The 14,929-nt window shown below is 36.4% G+C and overlaps 1 long non-coding RNA gene across 1 annotated transcript; it reads right to left on the bottom strand.

The window, feature by feature from the left end:
• Positions 1 to 7,053: 7,053 nt before the first annotated feature.
• Positions 7,054 to 8,266, bottom strand: LOC309510568. The gene is made up of 3 exons (XR_014210395.1): positions 7,730 to 8,266; positions 7,338 to 7,358; positions 7,054 to 7,289 (listed from the first exon to the last, which is right to left on the bottom strand). It is a non-coding gene; the product is annotated as an uncharacterized lncRNA (long non-coding RNA).
• Between the last annotated feature and the right edge of the window lie 6,663 nt (positions 8,267 to 14,929).

Raw genomic sequence — 14,929 nt, 5'->3', positions numbered from 1 at the left:
CTTTCTAACCAAATTAGCTATTGTGGTGGTTCAATGGCATGACAGAAAGATAAATGCAAAGAAAGAAACAGACAAGAACATGTTCAGAATTTTACAGTGATTTTGCACTTTAAATCAAGTTTAGGCTATACAGTTTTATGATATATTCATTTACAAAATATTCAGATTGGGCTAACTTTTTGTTGGAGATGATCTTTCTTACCACATCATTGTGGCAGATGCTCTGTTGTAGCCTATAAGTAATTTTTAACCAGTTGATGAAAATTAAACAAATGTAAATTCTAAAAATCGAAAATATTTGGAAATAATTTATCATTTTGACTCATCCCTTTTCTTAAAAAATGGATTAACCTTTTCACAAAACCTCTGAAAGGCGTCGATCGGCTCAACAACTCTCTGCACCAGGAACAGTCTCTTTGACATGCCCGGATCGATTCGAAGATCGAAGTATTTCGAGTATGGAGGAATTTACTGATGGGCAGTGCTAGGTAAGTCACACAAAACAACCGTCCACTGCGGATTACCAATTATTTGAGTAAACACGTTTATTAAAAACCCCTACAAACACTTTAAACTAGAGTTACCAGCTTTTGTGCGTGCTTATGCTACATATAGGCTAACGTTATATTTGTGCAGGTGTTGGTATGTCTGACTAGTATGCGTACCTGAGATGAGTATCATACTCATATACATTGCACGTCAATGTTGAACTTACTGTGGCAGTAAGTTATTTTAGGGGACGTTTACATTTCATAGGAAAACCTTTTGTTTTTCTCCTCAACTAATTCCAAATAATGCCGCAAGCTTCACGTGCTCATCGCGTGCACTAAGCTGCACTTTAGTTCAGGTGTCAGGTGCAAACAGAAACATATGAGCGCAATTCGTGCTATAAATGAATTTAACATGCATATTAATATTTTAGAAATCTCAGCCAAGAGAGGATTTGGTATTGTTGTATGTAAATGTAAACTATATTCATGTTCTAAATGTTTGAATATTTTTAAAAGCTGAAGAAACACATTAAATTATATTACATAAAAAAATTTAATAAAATAAAAAATCTGCCAAAATGTGTACGTATGTGGTTTTATTAGAACTTTTTTTATCACTTAAAATACCACGCCGTCTTAAGATCACTCGATGACGTAATTACGTGAGACGTAAACAATATTGTTTGAACTGATTCTTTCCAGCGAAGTGTTTGGAAGAACCGATTCTCTGTAAAATGTCTGACTTCATTATTCAGTCTTGTAGCTTCATAATGCAACTTTCTATCCAAACACAAGAGGGCATCAGAGGATCACTATCAGCACTGTATCAAACTCGATTCATTTCGAAATTTATTTTCATCTGTGAAGTAAAGAACAAGTGAATTCAAGTAGATTTAAAAATAAAAATAAAAACATTCTAAATAATCTGTTTAGTGCTTGCAGCATTCTGCTATATTATTATGATCATTAACTGATGTTTTGTGTCTGCATTTTCACAAACCCTGTCCTCAGCTTGCTCTGCACACATATTCTTTATGTGCTAATATTAAATGATAACCTTTTAAGCAAACCACAATATAGCAGCTTTAATTAACTCTGATCAAAGGAATGTCTCTCTAATTGGCATTAAATATTAAATTCCCCTTCCTGTTGTAATGCTGAAAAAAATTGTTCACACCAATGTGCAATTGACACTGAGCCAAAGAGGTGAGAAGTCATAAATATTGATGGTCCAGAAATGCTGTGCTGGTTTAATGATCCATATACGTAAATAGATTTTTCTGTTGTCTATACTACAGCCCTGTAAAATAAATCGAGAATTGACAAGGAAAGTGAATGCAAAAATCTTTTATCGTTATGTATTAGCATGATTAAAAGTGGGATAGAGACAGTGGGCAGTACAGTGCCAGTTTTGTTTTAATGAATGGAGTGACTCAGCTGTGTAGAAGAGGCTCATTAGCAGACTTCAGTCAGGGTCTTGTGCCCCAGGGCACAGTCTCTCATGTACAGCCTCCCCCCTGCTGGCTGAGCCACATTTGGACGTGCTGTAGATCCAGGGGAAGCTATAGACAAATATATATAGCCTCTAAACCCCAAGCGCGAGACAGTTATGCTCCTTCATGCAGGTCAGTGGATAATCTAATTTAGTGTAATGAATCTAAAATGCAAGGAGGAGGTTCATGTGCTGTGCACGTCGCTGAATGTGTACACACAAACACCCAGCATTTGAAATAAATCTGCAATTATTCCTAAGCATTTGTTCCTGGTGCAGTTGAAACGTCTCATAGTTCATACCGGCACATGTGACAAGATGTTTACTGCAAGCAAACCCAAGCAAAGGTCACTTTCATACCCTTTACTGCCAAGAGCTGTCACACATCACATTCCTGCACAGATATCCAGCGCAGGAAGACACAGGACAGCTCGGTGTCCGGTGGACAAGTGTTTCTTTTTATTATGTAAATGTTAAAACATAGCGCTAATTGGTTTTCTGCATGAGTGGCATCTTTGAAGCAAATGTCTGGTTGCTGGTTGACACGCACGTATTTAACATAATGTGTTTTCCCATTGTTGTCTGTTTGTGTAATTGGTGTATTGGGTGTGAGATACAGAGGACTTTCATTTTATATACAGTATCCCGACTGACTTGCCACGGTACACAATAGGCTACAGATTAAACTTGGTACGAGGGACGATACCTGTCATAGTTCATACCGGCAGATGTGACAAGATGTTTACTGCAAGCAAACCCAAGCAAAGGTTACTTTCTTCCCCTTTACTGCCAAGAGCTGTCACACATTACATTCCTGCACAAATATTCAGCACAGGAAACCACAGGACAGCTCGGTGTTCGGTAGACAAGTGTTTCTTTAAATATAAAACTTATCGCTAATTGGTTTTCTGCATGAGTGGCATCTCTGAAGGAAATGTCTGGCTGGCTGGTAGTTGACACGCACATATTGAACATAATGGGTTTTCCTATGTTTGTGTAATTAGTGCATTGGGTGTCTGTGAGAATAAATACAGAGGACTTTCATTTTGAAGCTAAACAGGGTTGAGTGGCTGGTCAGTACCTGGATGGGAGACCTCCTGGGAAAACTGTAGGTTGCTGCTGGAAGAGGTGTTAGTGAGGCCAGTAGGGGGCGCTCACCCTGTTGTCTGTGTGGGTCCTAATGCCCCAGTATAGTGACGGGGACACTGTACTGTCAAAAAGCACCGTCCTTCGGATGAGACATTAAAACCGAGGTCCTTTTATTTTTTAAAGAGTAGGGCTTTAAAAATGTGCCCACTGGCCTCTGTCTATCATCATGACCTCCTAATCATCCCCATATATACTTATTGGCTTCATCACTCCATCTCTTCTCCACCAATAAGCTGGTGTGTGGTGGGTGTTCTGGTGCAATATGGCTCATCCAGGTGGATGATGCACATTGGTGGTGGTTGAGGATTCAGGAGATTCCCCCCTTCCATGTAAAGCACTTTGAGAAAAGTGCTATATAAGGGCTATATAAATGTAACAAATTATATTATTATTATTATCCAGACTGCCTTGCCACAGTATAGGCTACAGGTTACATTCCGTACAAGAGACGATACCAGTATTTTTATACTGGTTTAAAGGGGGGAAACATTATGATTAAAACTTACTTGACAACAACTCCTGTATCAATATTCAATATTCTAAATAATCGCTTTCACACTATATTTTGAATATGCAGAATTTCAATGAACACTACAATGGTTGTAATATGGTGTCATTTAAAAAAAATATAAAAGTCAACATATATATATATATTTTTTAATGAATGTAAAAAATATAGAATCGACTGCACCACATCAAACCTGCAGTTTTTGTTCTTTTCTGCTAAGATATGACAGCATGATGTTTCGATCCTCTTGGTCTTGCAACTTCACGTGATATGAAACGGCAGGTCAGAGTTCACCGAAATTGAACATTGGAATGCAGTGAAATTCACACAAGCTTGTGTTCCTGGGCTCCCGTATTCACATGCATACGAATGGAAGTCAATGGAACGGAAATATAGTGTGACTGCCCCTTGATGCAACAAAAAGAATAACCTTTTTAAAGCGATAGTTCACCAAAAAATAAGAAAACTGTCATCATTTATTCACCCTTGTGTTGTCCTTAGTTCTTTAGTTCTTCTCTGGAGGTCAATTGAAGAATGTTTTTGTCCATACATTGAAAGTCAATAGGATCCAATGTTGTTTGGACCCCAACGTTCATCATAGTGTCGTATATTCTGACCACAATACCGACCATTTATTTTCAAGGATATCCTCTCATTCAGTGCTTGTGTTATTCACTGAATTATGTCGAGAGGTTTACAGTAGTGACATTTATGACTGTATGGCCATTCTGAAGCAGCTTTTATTCTGTTTCCTTCTCTTTCAGAGAAGGTTTTGGTTGCAGTGCAATTACTAGCCAGGAAAGGTTAATGAGAAGCAGACTCTTTCTTTGTCTCTCTCTCCTCTCTCTTGATGTGTTTATATTGCATTTTTCAGCACAGAGGGGAGTTTGTTGTGTGGAAATGCCTTGTCTGTTGAACGCCAGATGCACATGGCTGGCTTTGGGTTTGCTGAGGAGAGTCATTCAGTCTGTGCTGCTGGTCAGGAGGGGCAGTTTGTAAAATAGTGTGTTCTGCTGTTAGTGTCACTGTAAAATGTCAGTTCAGAGCAGAGAACAGCGGCCTTATCGCGTCCTCCTTCTGTCCGGTGCCTCGAGGGGATGGATCCTATTGTTTCGAGAAAGAGGTGAGAGGACAAGGATAGATTATACACAAGCTCAAACACACACACACACACACACACACACACACACACACACACACACACACACACACACACACACACACACACACACACACACACACACACACACACACACACATATTCATATACTTTCACAGATATATGTCCGCTCTGTATCTCTCTCACACACACTGACATTCAGACAGTTGAAACAAATGAAAAGGTGCTTTTCTGTCAACCCATAAAACACTCATCGTGAATCTTGTGTTCTGTTTGCGGTCAGTGGCTTTAATGAGGTCCGCTCGTGTGACTGCGCAGATAAGGTAAAGCCTCTGAATGCTAGGACAGTCTTACACTCGCCTCTTTTTATGCTACAGACCAGTCCAGCGATTCAGCACCTTGGAGAGCGGCAGCGTGCATTCACTGAAGTGCAGATTGTAAGAGTGCCTATTCAGCATATATTGACCTTTGTGACTAGTAGACATGCACTATATGGACTCACTTACCTATTGTTCTTTTTTTTGTGTGAGAATGAACGTCTTTAATAGAATTCCATTCATCATGCCTGTGAGAATGTTTATGTCATGTTGCATAAACTGGTATGGGGAATGTAAACAGCATAGTTATGAATAATGAATAAACCAATAAAAGGCACATTTACATCAAATTTACATATCAAAGGAAAGTTCTACGCAGTGATCATAGGCATTGAAGAACCACTATTTCTGACATATATATACGTAAATAAGACCATTTAATATATATATATATATATATATATAGATAGATATAAAGATAGATATAAATATTGATATTATGTAACTTGTGTAACTACTCTTTTTGTTCATAATTAATCAAATACTTCATCAATCCTTCTCCCTAAACGTGTTTTTGTCTTACCCTGATTTACTATGGTATAATGTTTATATACATTTTATACCATATTTTATGGTATAAATTGTATATATATATATATATATATATATATAATTAATAATAATAATATAAATAAAATAATAATATATTTTATATTATTGTAGCTATAGTACTATGGCTATTTTATTTTATTGAAATATGAATTATATTCATAAGTACACTATGAAATAAAACGATCAAATACATAAATATAAATATAATAATAATAAATGTTTTTATTTATATTATCTTCTATCTGAAAAAAAAAAAAGAAAGCTGGTTACACCCAAATTTAAATATGGCTTAAATTAAGACTTTATGTAACATTTAGACCCACATTTGTATAAAAGCAGAACCATACTGATTTATGACTAGTAGAAGTAATTCAAACTTATCAGGTCCTTTCAGGCCCTCCTAATTACATACCTGCCCTATGTGATGAATGCAGAGTATGCTGATCTGATCAGTCTTCTTTCATTTGAACTACACAGCACTCTGTCCCACCGAGGCCAAATGAGAAGAGCTAGAAGAGTAAGTTCTTTTAATCAGCCTAATTACTGCAATTGTTCAAGAGAAGAGGTCTTATGAGTGATAGCCTTGCTTTTACAGCCATTTATGTCCTTCCTAGAGGAATTTCACACAGAAATGGGACATAGAATGTAGCTCATATACGTGTTTCACACTGTATAAATAGATCTTACAGTTAGATGTGACAAGATGTGTTCACTTAATTGGTTAGCATTTTTTATATACTGCACGAATACCTGCTACGGTACATTGGATTCTATATTCCGTAGTATTTGTTTCCATCAATTTTTTGTATCTATCATCACTCTATCCAACTCTTTGTGCAACAAACTGCAAAAGGAAAAGAAAGCCGCACTTCAGAGTGCTTCCAATAAACCAAATTTATTGAAAGAAGCACTGAAGACAGTCTGATGATAGATTGTTATAATTGCGCTGTGTGCAGACAGAGCTGTCTGATCAATTCAAATGTAAAACTGCATCCTTACAGTCAGAGGAAACCCTGATGTAAATTTGATTTACTTTGCATTTGCTGGACTGGAGTGTTTTTTGATAGGCCAAATTAATGGCTGCATTAGTGGATAAAGTGCAGACTAAGGGCTGGAGAGCTTTATAATTTCCTTTTTAGCACAGACCTGTGATATCACCCAGCACAATTGCCTATTAAGAGCTGCATTTCTCTTCAGAGATTTCCAGTCGCTATAGACTGAGTTTTTATGGTTGAGGAATTTGGGGTTAGATTAATGATCCCTGTTCATTTTTTTATTTTTTTTTTATCAGTGGTCAGGTCAGTTGGTTGTCGTTTTAGCTTCGTTTTGTAAAAGGTAAACATTTGAAGACTGGGATTCAGGGTCCGAAATTAACACCCGCCAAGCGCCAAATGCGGGTAGATTTTCCGTTTGGCTAGTAAATCTCAAAAGGCCAGCCGCCACACTGGCGGGTGAATGTTCTTACCAAAATAGTAATGTAATAAAATGCTTATTACATTTGCATTTTGTAATGTTATAAAATATCTGGCATGATGGCTCGGAGTTGTTGTGTTTGCCAGTCACTAATCTGGGGACGAGGTTAGCTAGCCACAGAACGTCTCTAGCGCTCCAAGTCTCGCGGCACTGTCTCGGGGGCCGTAAGGTAAACAGTGCCGCGAGACTTGGAGCACTACCCATACACAAAAGAACTATATTTGAAATATATTTTCAGTATATTTTTGAATATATGCAAATATTTGAAATTGGCCCAATAAATATATTTCACACTTAACATCATATATTTTTGTTATATTTCAGAATATATTTCAATGTATTTGGAATATATGCCACATATATTTTGACACTTTTGGGGACCTATACAGAAAAAAAATACATTGAAATATATTCTGAAATATAACAAAAATATATGATGTTAAGTGTGAAATATATTTATTGGGCCAATTTCAAATATTTGCATATATTCCAAAATATATACTGAAAATATATTTCAAATATATTTATTTTGTGTATGGGTAGAGACGGTCTGTTGCTAGCTATTACTGCAGCTAACTTCCGGTCTGCAGCTAGCTGCCGCTTATTAGCTGTTATGTGGCGACATTTACCAGGAGTGAGCCAACCTTTGAAACGAAAACCCACAGACGAAAAGGGGGACGAATTACATAAAAAAAAGAACGTTTTGTGAGAAATGGAGGTTTGGAGATAACGGAGTTTCAAGAGCTGGCTACAATATGCGTTGTTCTGTGTGTCGCCAGTATGCTAAAGATAATGCACTCTGTACGGCACTTTTGGTCAACTACAGTTTCTATAAGTGCTTTAGAAATAAAGTTGATTACATTTTGATCAATATATAGATTTTTATTTTTTATTATACATTTCAAATCTTGCTCTGGACAATTTTTTTATGTTTGTATTCAACATAATACCTTATTATCTCAATTAAATGTACTGAAATGAATGTATATGTGACAAAAAAAAAAAAGGCTGTTTATTATTTTGGCCGGTAAAAAATATGCTTGGCTGGTGGAATTTTTCATCTACCAGTCCCTGTGGCAGGTGAGCCAAAAAGTTAATTTCGGACCCTGCTGGGATTGAATGGACATATACATATATATATATGAAGAGTTCAGATGCAAAAGCCTCTAAGTGCCATCTGAAATTTTCTTCAAGAATGATCATTTTTATAAAGCTTATATATTTAAGTTAAGTAATTTCACTTAAATGACAATTAACAGGTAATTTGCATTGCCATTTAAGTTAAATTATTGAACTTAAATATACAAGCTTGATAAAAATGATCATTCTAGAAGAAAATTTCAGATGGCACTTAGAGGCTTTTGCATCTGAACTCTTCATATATATATATATATATATATATATATATATACATATGTATATATATATATATATATATATATTTGATGTCATTGTATACCGTATGTAATTTAATGTGAGCTAAAATGAGGTCTTAGATGAAGATGTTTTAGGTCTTTCATAGTTATTTTCATGAGTGATTATGAGGACAGGCTTGACAACTTTAGGGATAGTTTTTAAAATATTGTATTAATGTAAATTAAACGTACATAGGTTTGGACTTGACGTACTAGATCTGCTACGCTGCTGTATCTATGGTTGCTGCGGCAAAGCAAGTTCAATTTGCTTCTAATGCTCAGAACATACAGTACAACTAATGGAAACTTGCTGCTGCTGCCAGAGAGAGGGAGAACCCCCTCCCATAGCAGATCTAGGCAGGTGGTGCTGGGGAAGCGGAGGGCTAGAATAAGAATTTGCATAGTGTGCAGAGATGCATTCGTTTGGATGTGTCGTGGTAATAAAGGGAAAGGGAAATTGTAATGGATACATGAAATCGATTAGGTGAGAATGTTATGAAACAAATTAGTCAGAACACGAATAGTTTCATGGATGAAATATTAATTTATCTTCCTTCCTATTTTTCATGGTTTGTTGTAATTGAGAAAACTGTCCTAACCCAATTTGTCATGAAAGAAATTAGGAAATTATACTAGCTGGGTCATGTAAAGAATATACAACCTATACATAAAACTAACCATAAATTCAACCCTGTACACACCTTAACCTAATTATTATTATTATTATTATTATAGAAACAAAAAAAAAACGTAAAAGTAATAGCTTTTCGTACGCATCAATTCATGTGATATTATATGATGTTGCCATCACATACAAATTATAACGAGTTGTCATGAGATTGTTGTTTGTACTTCTATTTTTCACAGCCTTGTTTTCATTTGCCTCAAATTAAATATGCCATCTACTAAGATTCATTGCGCTTATAATGATGAATTTCCTATGGCATCAGTGCGAATGAGAAAGAAAAAGTGTTTGAATCAGAATTAAAACACAATTAAAAACTCATGTAGAAATAATGAGAAGATTAGAGACATGCTTCCTTATATCCCACTAACAGCAGCTGAAGGCGTGAAGAGAGGAATGAGCCATGTGGTTATCCCCGTCTCAACATCACTAGAGTGAAAATTGGTGTTTACAGTCACTACGTAGAGCCATATCTCAATGTTTTTCTCAAATAATTATCACACTTCAGATTGGATGGATCGGATGAACAGTTTCTTAAAGACACACTTTAATGCAAACAGGAGACTGCTCATATTAAAATGGATGTTTGCATTCGGGGTGAGAATATTTGGCTAAGAAGGTCTGTCATTTTTCAGCGTCTTGCTAACTCATGAATTAATTATGAACTGGATTGTGTAATCTCAAACAAACACAGCAGTGAATGGAGTGTATACTGTATAGTGGGATGCAGCTGACTTGTTGAATTTGCATCACTAGCTTAATTTTACCGGCGCTAATGGAAGCCGTTTGAGGATCTAAATGCCATGTGTTTCTACTTTGTTTACACTGGTCAGCGCATTATTTTTTGTTTGTTTATTTATTTATTTTTTATGTGGAGTGTTTAATGAATCAGTCATTTCACCATCTAACCCCATCTTTTTTCTTCAGTGTTTTGATATAATAACTATAAAAATAAATGTTATAATATAACTGAATATTATATTTAATAATGTAATTTATAATGCAAATTATAATAATATTATATTTATATAAATACTTGGTTACATTTTATTTTGAGTCCACTTTAGACATTGTAGTACTATCTGTAAGCAACTACATGTTATCTAACTCTTATTAATTTGCTACTACATGCTAGATAACTCTCATTAGAGGATTAGTAGACTTTAGGTTAGGGTTCGGGTTAGTAGAATAAGTAGACATGCAGTTGCAAAGTTACTTATAGTCAGCAGAATGTCTGTCTGTGGACCATCAAAATAAAGTTTTCACATATAATTTATAATATTAGTAATTTGTTTAGAATAATTAGTAAATTAATAATAATGTAGTTAATAAATGCTAATATTTCAATGTTAATATATTTTTTATAGCCTTATAGCTTCTCTTTCAATCAAAGCTTTCCTTCTTTATTGTATCTCCTACAACCATGCAGTGGTCTTAACCTTCTGCACTAATATCTGATAAATATGTTTTGTGAGCTCTTGAGTAGCAGATGTATTACATTCAAGGTTTTCTGCTTGCTTTTAAATCGGTTTTTGAGCATGTATCTTTTTGTAATAGGCTCACTCCTACTTGTTTGTGTATGTGTGCACTTGTATGGAGGCTGGTCCCTCACCACTGCTGCTCATTGGTTGCTATGCAGAACATGGGTAGCTGCATGACCCACATTTCAGAAATGCCAAGGTTTGATGCAGATCTTCAATGTTAAAACAACAGGAACCAGCGCACTGAGCATTCTTACAGATGAAGAAGAGCTTTGAGAATATGTAGTTTCTGGAGTTGCCGCCATCCAACCATCACTTTGTGGTTCTCTCCCACTGTGTATCTTTCACCGTAAGCTGTTTAGAGTGTGAAATGTGTTCTTATCCAATGACTGAGCACATCAATTTCCCCTGTTTCACTGCAACGAGGAATAACCAGCTTCTATTAACCCTGGCGGTCTCCAGTCAGCTGCCAAAACCCTTCCATTTTTTAAAACTTCCTTTTATTGAGAGGCAATTCTGTCTCTTAAGCCCAAACCCATGATTCTTGGTGCCTCACAAAGAGGGGGGTTCTTTACCAAAGGGTCTGGTGTCTCATATGTATGGTCCAGTCATCATAAAAAGGTCAAAACCATTCAGGTTGAATTTGCTGTAGAGTGAAATTGGGTGAAATTGTGTTTGCCCCACTCAAGTCACTTTATTTCTGAATTAGGGGCACTTGAGATCATGGCAGGCCTGACACTGATGAGTAGTAGCAGGAGTCTTTTTCACTTGTTCTTCAACTGCATGAGGCGGCAACAGAGTTGGGAAAAAATTATATGTAGGAAATGCATTGACATTTGCATTTATTAAAATGTATAATAATTAAGTGAAATATTTAATTTCTTAATTTTGTATTTTATTTATTGGTAACATGCATTACACACACAATTTGAATTTAGGATTTATGCCACTCTTAAGCGGTTTTGGAATGAGGTGGATTTGCCTTCTTGTGGAGCTTCTAGGGATCACCGGTTGACAGTGCAGAGGCGATTTTCAGTTAATCCTGATCCATTTAGAATTAGAGACATCTCACAGTATCAGTAGCATGTGCTCTGTAATATGAGAAGGCCTGGAGAGCTGTGCTATTGATCACATTCGTCCTTGAGCTCGGGCGGTAACTCTGTCTAAAAACAATGTTCCAGCCAAGATGAGAATATGAGATCCATATAAATAAAGTGAATCAGCTTGGGGATCATTTTTATCTCTTTTATTTTTTTTTTATTTTTTTTTTGCATTGTTTTATTTTATTTATGTATGTTTACAGATGGAGCCATGCATGTGGCACTATCTGAGAAGATTGATTCGGTTGTAAAAACCTTTAGAAGAAGAGTTCAGATGTATTGTGGACTGTACTTTTGCAGTACGCTTCCAAAAACCAAGTGCAAGTTAGAGACAAAACTGTGTATAATAGAAATGGTCAGAAATCCTCAATAGACTGTGGCTCAGTAGCCGCCCCCCACCTAGCTGGAATCTGTTTTTAATGTGCGCGTGTCAGTGTGTAATCTCCATTGTCTTGGAGTATGCATGCCGTCACATGGCACCCCTCATGCCTGGAGGATAACAAGCCTGAAAACCCCATACTGCGCTTTGCCAAACAGGAAAGGCTGCGATGCGGAATCATTGTGGCCCGGCGTCTGATTGGTGTTGAACTCTGCGACTGAGCAGAGGAGGGGAACCACCCCAGACATGGAGCACACTGTCTCTAGGAAAAAATGCTGCCAATGCGCTCTCATTGGCAGACTTGAGGAAGATTCCGGGGGGTAACGGGGCGGGGGGTGCAAAAATGGGGGAAAGGGACGCAGCGTATTTCCAGAGTGAAGCTAGTGCATTACTTATGCTCTCATTTACATATAATATTTTTGTGTTACAAGGGGGAAATGCAGAAATTACATTGGGGAAATGAAAGAAAGGGGAGTTTCAGTTGCAACAACTTTTTTAATAATACTCTCCATTTGCCAGTAACTGTAGATTTTATGTAAACACCAAGTAATGTTCTTTAGCTGGCGTGTGCACTTCTCTTAGCACACTGTAAACCATATCAAGCTGAGTTTTTTCACATTCATCATGTACATGTACTACAGCATACTTGCGTATATGAACATGCAAATCATGAAATAATTTAATTTGTACTGCTGAAAATAGTTGATGAGCAAGAACATCAACTTTACCAAAAGGATCTGTAATTGCCCTAATGACTTCAAATTCAATGTACAACAAAATGGTATCAACAACCGTAAGTAGAGCTAATACATCTATTGATTTTATTTTGTTCTAATGCTTTGGTAAATGCTTTGGTAAATCTGCTCACAGAGCAGGATTGGTCAGATTCAGTCAAATGTGTGGAAATCAATGCTCTTCTACAGCTTACTTTGTTGAGTTGGTTCAACTCAAGTTCATTTGTATTTTCCAACCAGATAGCATGCACCAGTGGTTCTCTACTGGTGAGGCTCAGGTCTGTTCTGTTAGCATAGTAAAGTGCCATATGTTTGGATAAGAAAAATATCAATCTTTTAAATTAGGGAAAAAAAAAATTCCATATCTTTTGTTCTATCAAACTCTATAGTTTGGCGCAGATTCATCTGCCATTTGGTTATATTGCTAATACTAATACAATATTCTATACTGTAGTGTTTGAGTCACGGATCGGATCATTTTTCGCATCAGCAAAAACATTATTAAAGACAAGTGATCAGTCAGTAAAGAAATAAGAACAAATGCGCTAATGACAAGATTCAGGTACAGACATGTAATAATTAAATGTAAAATAACACTGCATAGTGTTCACATCAGAAATTAAATATAGATTAATCTTTGTTAAAGCTGTCTTTTGCTGTTTGATTAACATTAATAACATACACAGCAGCAGTTATTTATAGGCTGCTGTCACTTTAAGAGCTTATGCACGGATCCAATATAATAATACACATCCGATCCGATTATAATTATTACTGACACATTCCGAAAGATGCGGAAGAGAAATCAATTTGTTGTTCGCACGCTATCTGAAATGCGCTTCTCTGTGTGCGCGTGGCTCTTCACACAAGATAGCAGCGTGTGAGTACAAAGCACTCTTTCGCCTCCTCTTGTGCTGGAATAGACCCTTTTCACAAGCTAGTGTATCACTCTTCTGCTTAAGTTTATGCATACATGAAATTGACCGTTTTCAATTGAGTGTGTCATGTTAATCATTTTGCATGTTGTTGGGCCTAAAGTATGCAAAGGTAAAATTTGTAATATTAATACATTTAGAGACATTTATGTATACTTTTGTGTGTGTTGGGTTGCCACTTGCTATTCAAGGTAAAATCTAGGTCGTGAAGCAAAATCAGTTGAAAACCACTGCTATGAAAAATTGAAAGTGTAAGTAAACATAGCTTCATGGTGTACAGTACTCTTTAGATTCACAACAGTACATTTATATAGCTGCATTTGATCTCTCTATCACAAAAAATTATTAATGAGAATTTAATTTTTCAACTGTTTCCTTCCTGCTTATCAGTCCTCTAGCATGCTGTGCTGTGATCTAGTTAGCTGTGTACCTCATTTTTATTCTCACATATCAGGGCTACATTAATCACACATGAGCTCTCGCTTATCATGGTGTGGAATAAATATATTTTCTTCACAAAAATATAATGGAGGAGATAAAAAAAAAAAAAAATGGAAAAAAACTTTCACAAAAAAAAAAGAGAACATTCAGTAAACTCAGAGTTTTGTGTTGTGAAGTCGGGTCATCTGTCAGAGGCCGCGTAGTCTTGCAGTTGACAGCGAGTCGGGTGAGCCAGGAATCTGTTGCTAGGAAACGCAGCACTTCAAGACTTAGAACCCTCACATACTAATAAGCAAAAGTTGTGAACTTGAAATGCACACAGTGCAGAATATATAGTGAAAAAACACTCAAGCATAGCCAAGAATTTAAATAACACATCTTCAGTTTGTTCTTTTTCTTTCTTTCTTTTTTGAGCTGCTATCTACATCCAAGCACACCTCACTGGGTTTCTCCTGAGGCAGGGATTGTCAGTTTATTTGCCTGCCTCAGCTCCGTCTCAAATATCTTAAAGCAGAAGCGGAGCTAACGATCTTTAGACCAGTCTGTAAAAAGCAATTTCTTACTAGCAACTCTTCCGCCGTCATCCCATTGATCCGT

This window comes from Leuciscus leuciscus (genome assembly GCF_965113295.1).
Source record: "Leuciscus leuciscus genome assembly, chromosome: 12".
NCBI lineage: Eukaryota > Metazoa > Chordata > Actinopteri > Cypriniformes > Leuciscidae > Leuciscus > Leuciscus leuciscus.
Note: the sequence above shows the minus strand (reverse complement) of the source record. Positions and strands in the feature narration are given on the sequence as shown.